An 8807-nucleotide genomic window follows, 5' to 3' on the forward strand; every position below is an offset into this window, starting at 1 on the left:
GTCTTAAATAGCATGGTAATTTGCTTAATAATAATAATATGCTTGGTATTCAAGATTTGTAAAACTTTCTTTTGAGTGCGTTGAATACTAAGAAAAGTTTGATGCTTGATAATTGTTTTGAGATATGGAGGTGATAATATCAAAGTCGTGCTAGTTGAGTAGTTGTGAATTTGAGAAATACTTGTGTTGAAGTTTGCAAGTCCCGTAGCATGCACGTATGGTAAACGTTATGTAACAAATTTGAAACATGAGGTGTTATTTGAGTGTCCTCTTTATGAGTGGCGGTCGGGGACGAGCGATGGTATTTTCCTACCAATCTATCCCCCTAGAAGCATGCGCGTAGTACTTTGGTTTTTGATGGCTTGTAGATTTTTGCAATAAGTATACGAGTTCTTTATGACTAATGTTGAGTCCATGGATTATACGCACTCTCACCCTTCCATCATTGCTAGCCTCATCGGTACCGTGCATCGCCCTTTCTCATATTGAGAGTTGGTGCAAAGTTAGCCGGTGCATCCAAACCCCGTGATATGATACGCTCTTTCACACATAAACCTCCTTATATCTTCCTCAAAACAGCCACCATACCTACCTATTATGGCATTTCCATAGCCATTCCGAGATATATTGCCATGCAACTTTCCACCATACCGTCCATCATGACACATTCGTCGTTGTCATATTGCTTAGCATGATCATGTAGTTGACATAGTATTTGTGGCAAAGCCACCATTCATAATTCTTTCATACATGTCACTCTTGGTTCATTGCATATTCCGGTACACCGCCGGAGGCATTCATATAGAGTCATACTTTGTTCTAGTATCGAGTTGTAATCATTGAGTTGTAAATAAATAGAAGTGTGATGATCATCATTCAATAGAGCATTGTCCCAATAAAAAAAGAAAGGCCAAAGAAAAAAAAGAAGGCCCAAAAAAGGGGCAATGCTACTATCCTTTTTTTCCACACTTGTGCTTCAAAGTAGTACCATAATCTTCATGATAGAGAGTCTTTTGTTTTGTCATTTTCATATACTAGTGGGAATTTTTCATTATAGAACCTGGCTTGTATATTCCAACAATGGGCCTTCTCAAGTGCCCTAGGTCTTCGTGAGCAAGCAAGTTGGATGCACACTCACTTAGTTTTTTTTTGTTGAACTTTCATACATTTATAGCTCTAGTGCATCCGTTGCATGGCAATCCCTACTCCTTGCATTAACATCAATCGATGGGCATCTCCATAGCCTATTGATTAGCCTCGTTGATGTGAGATCTTCTCCTTTTTTGTCTTCTCCACATAACCCCCATCATCATATTCTATTCCACCCATAGTGCTATATCCATGGCTCACGCTTATGTATTGTGTGAAGGTTTATAAGTTTGAAATTACTAAAGTATGAAACAATTGCTTGGCTTGTCATTGGGGTTGTGCATGATGAGAGCATTCTTGTGTCACAAAGATGGAGCATGACTAAACTATATGATTTTGTAGGGATGAACTTTCTTTGGCCATGTTATTTTGAGAAGACATAATTACTTAGTTTGTATGCTTGAAGTATTATTATTTTTATGTCAATATGAACTTTTGTCTTGAATCTTTCGGATCTGAATATTCATACCACAATTAAGAAGATTTATATTGAAATTATGCCAAGTAGCACTCCGCATCAAAAATTCTTTTTTTTATCATTTACCTACTCGAGGACGAGCAGGAATTAAGCTTGACGATGCCTGATACGTCTCCAACATATCTATAATTTTTAATTGCTCCATGCTATATTATCTACTGTTTTGGACCACAATGGGCTTTATTTTCCACTTTTACATTACTTTTGGGACTAACCTATTAACCGGAGGCCCATCCCAGAATTGCTGTTTTTTTTGCCTATTTTAGTGTTTCGAAAAAACGGAATATCTAACGGAGTCCAAATGGAATGAAACCTTCGGGAACGTGATTTTCTCATCAGATAAGATCCAGGAGACTTGGACCCTCCGTCAAGAAAGCCACGAGGCGGTCACGAGGGTGGAGGGCGCCCCCCTAGGGCGCGCCCCCCTGCCTCGTGGGCCCCTCGAAGCTCCACCGACGTACTCCTTCCTCCTATATATACCTACGTACCCCCAAACGCTCAGATACGGAGCCAAAAACCTAATTCCACCGCCGCAACTTTCTGTATCCAGGAGATCCCATCTTGGGGCCTGTTCCGGAGCTCCGCCGGAAGGGGAATCCACCAAGGAGGGCTTCTACATCATCACCATAGCCCTTCCGATGAAGTGTGAGTAGTTTACCTCAGACCTACGGGTCCATAGTTAGTAGCTAGATGGCTTCTTCTCTCATTTTGGATCTCAATACAATGTTCTCCCCCTCTCTCGTGGAGATCTACTCGATGGAATCTTCTTTTTGCGGTGTGTTTGTTGAGACCGATGAATTGTGGGTTTATGATCAAGTTTATCTATGAAGAATATTTGAATCTTCTCTGAATTCTTTTATGTATGATTGGTTATCTTTGCAAGTCTCTTCAAATTATCAGTTTGGTTTGGCCTACTAGATTGGTTTTTCTTACAATGGAAGAAGTGCTTAGCTTTGGGTTCAATCTTGCGGTGTCCTTCCCTAGTGACAGTAGGGGCAGCAAGGCACGTATTGTATTGTTGCCATCGAGGATAACAAGATGGGGTTTATATCATATTGCATGAATTTATCCCTCTACATCATGTCATCTTGCTTAAGGCGTTACTCTCTTTTCATTAACTTAATACTCTAGATGCATGCTGGATAGCGGTCGATGAGTGGAGTAATAGTAGTACATGCAGGCAGGAGTCGGTCTACTTGTCTCGGACGTGATGCCTATATACATGATCATACCTAGATATTCTCATAACTATGCTCAATTCTTTCAATTGCTCAACAGTAATTTGTTCACCCACCGTAGAAATACTTATGCTCTTGAGAGAAGCCACTAGTGAAATCTATGGCCCCCGGGTCTATTCTCATCATATCAATCTCCAATCACTTTATTATTGCTTTGCTTTTACTTTTGCCTTTTATTTTACCTTGCATCTTTATATCAAAAATACTAAAAATATTAACTATCATCTCTATCAGATCTCACTCTCGTAAGTGACCTGAAGGGATCGACAACCCCTAATCGCGTTGGTTGCGAGGAGCTATTCGCTTTGTGTTGGTACGAGGGACTCGCGCGTGGCCTCCTACTGGATTGATACCTTGGTTCTCAAAAACTGAGGGAAATACTTACGCTACTTTGCTGCATCATTCTCTCCTCTTCGGGGAAATCCAACACAATGCTCAAGAGGTAGCACACGCGGTCGATCCACGCCGCCGTCCCGAGGCCGTCCCCGCGGTTGCACCGACCCGCGCCCCTCCGCCGCGCCGCCCCTTCGGGCTGTCACACCGCGGCCCATGGTCCCTACCGCCGCCCCGAGGTCCTCCCGCCGTCACCCTGACCTGCCCGCCGCTGCTGTGTTGCCCCTTCGGGCCGTAGCGCGGCGGCCCACGGTCCACTTCGTCGTCCACGCGCGTTGACTTCCCGTGGTATGCGTCGCGCTGCCTTCCTTGGTCGGGAACGCTACCGTCCGTGCCGGTCTTCGTCATGTTGTCGGGTTCTAACCTAGCCGCTGCCGCCGCTACCCACGTAGCCGCCGCCGCCCGTCCACCTCCTTTGTCTTCGTCCAGCACCGGCCCGTCCCAGCGTCGCCGTCATCTACCCCAACCACTTCGTCTACTCCAACAACCGCAGGCAACATCGGCCCTGCGCTGATTGACGCCGCAACCGTCGTCGAGTCCTTCTCTGCTGGCCTCTCCGACTACTCCAACATGGCGTACAGCTTATGCAGGTCCTCGTCTATGCATGCCCAGTGCTGGCAACACCGATGCGTGCCTTCGTCCACGACGTGTCCCCGGGCCTGGCAAGCCTGGTGCGGCGCTTCGTCAACTTTGTTTTCTTCCATCTACGCATGCCCTGTGCTGGCAACACCGGTGCGTGCCTTTGTCTACGATGTGTCCCCGGGCTTGGCAAACCCGCCACGACGCGCCATCAACAACATCTTCTTGCCGGCGCACCACTACTTCGACACTAATGCGCCCATGCTAACTCGGCGCCTCCTTGCGCCCGCGGCTCCACGGCGACTTCCTCGACACCGGCCACCCTGACTCGACATCGACTACGGCATTCTTCGCACGGCTACCTCGACCACGGCTCCACCACACACGCTCTCGGCTACCTCGACAAACGGCACAAAGGGCTACCGCCTTGCTTGAGCAACCTCGTCGGTTGCCACTCCAGCCACGACTCCGCGACGTGTTGACCGTTATGACTATGGGGGGGGGGGGTGTCTGTCGGCTTGCCTTCGGATTCTTCTCTAGTCTCACCGTCTGCGTCGCTACCGTTGTGACTGCGGGGGGAATGCTGAGTATAATGTTTATTAGGAAAGACGAGATAGACTAGGATTTGTTCTGGCTTGTCTTGTCCTCCAAGTAGATGATTGTACTCCTATATATATGCCCACGAGGCTCAAGCAATACAACGAACTATTTCACCAAATCCCTCTCTCCCTTCAAATACCATACCCGTGGGGCAATGGGTAGGGTATGGGGCGGGTAGAGCAATACCATACCCGTGCCCGTGTAGTCAATGGGTACAAATATCTACTCATACCCACACCCATGGATATGAAACTTTACCCGTACCCATACCCGACGATTACCGTACCCATTGTGTACCTAACGGGTAGATCAAACAGTACACAAGTAGTTCACAATTTTACATTCATCTATAGTAGATTTGACACAAAAAACATTGATCTCAACTCAATAACATATAAAAGAGTATATGACAATTATCTCAATTCAAAATGAAAATTTGTGTCAACTTTAACATAGATTCACAAGCGCACGACACAACTTTAACAAAGATACACTTCTGAACCACGGGTAAAGTTCACATGTTAGTATAATTGGGTAGGGTATGGGTGTATCCATGGCTAAAAGACTATACCCATGCCAGACCCATGACTTAACGGGTAGGATATGAATATTACCTGTGTGTATAAAATTATGCGCATACCCTGTCCATGCGGGTACGGTATCCGTGGATACCCATACCCATGGGTAAAATTGTCATCAGCTTACCTTGTCGTCGTTTTTTGACGAGGTCGGAAGACTCAGACTAGGCAAGAGATAAAAAAGCTGCTGCTCAAGCTAGTCCGTGAAAAAATGTTAGTCCGTCACCAGTTTAAGTGGCTTCAATGCAAGCCATAAGCAGTCCGGCCTTACGTGGCCTGCCTACCATGGTTTATTCGCCGTTTGAGTTAAGAGGTCGGAGGTTCGGATCAGCAAAAAAGAAAAAAAAGTTTTCACTACAAATCAAACGTCAAATTTTTAGCTGTGGTAAATCGAACATTTTTTTTGGCAAATTTAGTTGTTGCAAATTTAGCCATGGTTAAAAATCTGGCATCAGTTCCCCGCAAAATAAAAATAAAAATCTGATGTCAATTTCTAACATTACCAAAAAAAGATAAAACCTCTAGCCTTTTCGTTTTTATCCACCGAGTGGACGTGGTTAGCACTATACGCCGTTCTCAATGCCTCAACTGGAGATAGGAGCCTAAGGGCATCTTCAACTGTATTTACCAACCCTTCTCAGACCATGCATGGTGTCTACTTTTTCTCCCTTGCAACCCTAAGGTTGAGGGTATCTTCCATGCCACTATCTATTGGTCTCTACGAGATGGCAACATATGTCGCTTCTGGACATATTTTTTATGAAAAGTCCGTCTCCAAGCCCGCACCACTCCTATTCGCCCTTGTTCCACATCGACAATGGAAGTCCTATTCGGTTTGGGATGATCTCCATCTTTGCTCCTGGATTCAGGACATCTAGGGCGTGCTCGGACCTGCAACCATGGTGCAATATGTTGACCTTTGGCGCCTTCTTCATCACATCCCTCTCTCTGACAACTCCGTTAGGCTTGTATGGCGTTGGACAACCTCCGGTGTTTATTCTGCCAGATCCTACTGCGATGCCTTATGCCTAGTTTCTAATACAGATCCGGATTGGTAGCTTAAGTGGAAGACATGGGCACCACTGCCGGCCAAAGTTTTCATTTGGAGGGTCCGGCGGTGTCTGCGTTTTTTCCTTCTCTTTTTGTACCAACGCGGGCTAGACTGCTACAACTTTGCTGAGAAGGAGAAATGGAGCGGAGCTTGGCTAGGTTACTCTATCAAAAACGTTCTATCCAATTCCCTGAATCATTCACTATCATAGTCAGTCACTGGATCCCGTTTTCTCCTTGTCCTCCTATTGTTTTGTTGCATCATGATTTTTTTTTGTTCTTTCCTTCTCCTTCGTTCAATTCTTTCCCCTCTCCTTCCTCCACTGTCCCTAAGGAAGGAGGTAGATGCCATGACCTCACATTGGAGTTTTTTTTATGGGGGTGGGTATTCGAGCCTTCGAGGCTGGGTTTGAGCTAGCTCGAAAGAAATAGTTACCCTGCGGCCGACCTTGGAGAAGATAGTAAGCCAGGGGGTATAGGGCTGGGACAGATTCATCGTTGTCAAGGTTTGTGCTTTCTATGTTAATGTTGGTTGATTCTTTTATGATGTTGATAGGTTGTTTCGACATGTTGCAAATGAGTATGCATTATGTTGCATGAATTTTATGCAATTTGGAAACATTTTGTGAACTGTAATATAGTTATTGTGTGCGTGTGAGAGTGTGTGTGTATTTTGGTTTCTTATGATGCCTCTCCTTTCTTTTCATTGATTTGTTGTAACTACTGAGGTTTTTGTGCATAAAAGACTTGCTGCATGCATCTGTTTGCATGTTGCAAAGTTTTTTATGAGGCTTTTGTCGGATAATGGAGGTAAATATTGCAGCAAAGTTTTACATGCTTATTCTACGAACATAGTACATCACTTGACTCAGACTGGATAGTGCGGGAGTGTCAGCCAGTGAAAAACCCTTTAATGCTTCCTCCATCAGAGGCATGTTTTGCCATGCTTGACATTTGTCAAAATGACATTAAATATTTTTCGCAATTACAATACCTTCCTGTTGCATGCATGGGGAATATATGTTACACACAACTCGGTTATTTATTACGGTATATTTGACATATGGGTTGCCTTAGTAGTACATTTTGTTGCATTCTATTGAACAAAACATTGGTGTTTTGTTGCAGCATTTATGTTCTTTGTTGTATGATGTTTATGTGTAATTCATTGTTCTTGTTGCTATGTTGATAAAATATTATTGCACCAGTCATGATCATCTTTCTCATGAATCTATTTTTTATAGACGAGAAAGTTCTCATGCGTACCAAAATAAGGTTGCATACGCTTTGCATGATGAAGGCTAGTATGATTTTCAATGTACATTTTTACTAGTAATTCTGCATCCAATTGTGTTTCAAGAAACTTCCTTTCAAACAGCCGATTTCATCTCTCGTGTCGACAACATCAAATGCGCACACGCGTCCATGTCGGACCCACGCATCACCTCCCTTTCTCTCCTTTTTTTCCTACACAACAATGCGAGTTGCGCATTTTATTCATCTTTCTTCTCCCTCCCTTCAACGCATCCAACTCACCACAGACTGCACACCTAGCACATGCCAACTCTCGCTGCTGCAATCTGTCATGCCCTGCTGCTGCGAACCTGAGACATGACCCCTGGTTAGTGCTTCTCGCCGTCGACGACTTCGACCCGCTGCTGCAAAGCCAGGCCCCACTGAAGAATGGCCACCCCGCTCATCGCCAGCGCTGGACGGTGCTGGGTCAGCCACACATTGCTTTCAAAGGAGTTCCTACATATTTGAACTCTCCCATTACTACCGTTGCTGCAACTGGGAGCGCTGCGATGACTGCAATGATGATGGTGTTGTGCTCATCGGGGTTGCAACGTTGCTGATGTTGTGGAGCTGCGCGAGCTTCCTGCTTGATGTTGTTGTTGGTGTTTGCGGGACGTGACCACAACATTGTCCATATTGCAATGAGTGATCAAAGGGCCACGTGTTTGCAATGTTACGCAAGCTTGAGGTGACCGCAAGATGGTCATGTTGCAAATGTCCACCGTCTGGACGAGATGACTCGACACAAATCGGAGGGCGGAACATGGCCTATGTTGCAAATGGCGAGCACAACATGGTCTATGTTACAACCAACAGGTCGCACTGGACGGCTAATCCGAAGTCTTGGAAGTCGATGGATCTTCTCCTCGCTTTATCCGACCGACGCGTAGAGTCGTCCATTGTCTTTTCATTGTATTAACTACTGTTTTCATTGACATTTATCGTCTCATCTAAGATGGCTTTGGGTGTCTTTAGGCCATGTCATCTGCCGTTGACCATGCCCACGCATCCCCTACACCATTCCTCTCCTCATCATTGTCGTCGTCCTACGGATGCTAGCTCGGTCTCTCAACCCCCCCCCCCCCCCCCCCCCCCCCCAAAAGATCCAGGGACGCTGGGCTTCTACTCCATCAACTCTCAATATGTTAGCAAAGGGAGAAACTGTACAGTGGTTGGGAAACAGAAAAGAAACGCGACGGAGGACAGGCTAAGAAAAGTGTACGTCCCCGAAGGGGGTGTGACACACTTAGCACCATAAGTTTCTGATTCTCCTTAAAAAGACAGTAATAATATAGTGCGACAAAGGAAAAACAACAGAGATCATGTAACGCAACTAGTCCAGATAATTTAATAGAACGACTAAATAACCCTAAGCACAACTAAGTAACTCTAAGCACGACTTAATTAAGCAGCTAAAAGTCGACGTGTATCGTCGTGATTTCAGTA

The sequence above is a fragment of the Triticum aestivum genome, chromosome 7A, assembly GCF_018294505.1.
Source record: "Triticum aestivum cultivar Chinese Spring chromosome 7A, IWGSC CS RefSeq v2.1, whole genome shotgun sequence".
NCBI lineage: Eukaryota > Viridiplantae > Streptophyta > Magnoliopsida > Poales > Poaceae > Triticum > Triticum aestivum.